General features: G+C 36.1%; 1 non-coding gene across 1 annotated transcript; it reads left to right on the top strand.

Moving 5' to 3' along the window:
* The first annotated feature begins 212 nt into the window (after positions 1-212).
* On the top strand, positions 213-319 carry LOC138835025 (U6 spliceosomal RNA). Its single transcript, XR_011374359.1, has one exon. It is a non-coding gene; the product is annotated as a U6 spliceosomal RNA (small nuclear RNA).
* Positions 320-601: the final 282 nt, after the last annotated feature.

Below are 601 nucleotides of genomic sequence, written 5' to 3'. Positions count from 1 at the left end.
TAAAAAAGAAGAAGAAGAAGAAGAAGAAGAAGAAGAAGAAGAAGAAGAAGAAGAAGAAGAAGAAGAAGAAGAAGAAGAAGAAGAAGAAGAAGAAGAAGAAGAAGAAGAAATACATGGTTCTAAAATTTCACAAGAATTCTTTTGAACTTACTTTTTTTTTGAATTGTCTAGTTTAAGAAAATCAATTACACTTTATATATAAAAAATGTTCTGTGCTCAATTAGGCAGCAAATACGCTAAAATTGGAACAATACAGAGAAGATTAGCATGGCCCCTGAGCAAGGTTGACATGCAAATTAGTGAAATGTTCCATATTTTTGCAACAACAGATGCTGGAGAGTATGTGGCCACAGGGAACTCTACTGCATTCTTGGTGGGTATGTAAACTTGTTCAACCACTTTGGAAAGCAGTATGGAGGCTCTTCAAAAGACTCCATATAAAGCTTTCCTATGACCCAGCAATCCCACTTTTGGGCATTTACCCAAATGATCACAAACAAGACCATACTAAAACTACCAGCACAGCTATGTTTACTGCAGCATTATTTACAATAGCTGATATAGAGCCAACCCTGATGCCCCTCAGTAGATGAATGGATCA

This window comes from Dipodomys merriami, unplaced genomic scaffold (genome assembly GCF_024711535.1).
Source record: "Dipodomys merriami isolate MVZ:Mamm:240054 unplaced genomic scaffold, mDipMer1.0.p SCAF_2221, whole genome shotgun sequence".
NCBI lineage: Eukaryota > Metazoa > Chordata > Mammalia > Rodentia > Heteromyidae > Dipodomys > Dipodomys merriami.
This window is presented reverse-complemented; position numbering and strand designations above follow the sequence as displayed.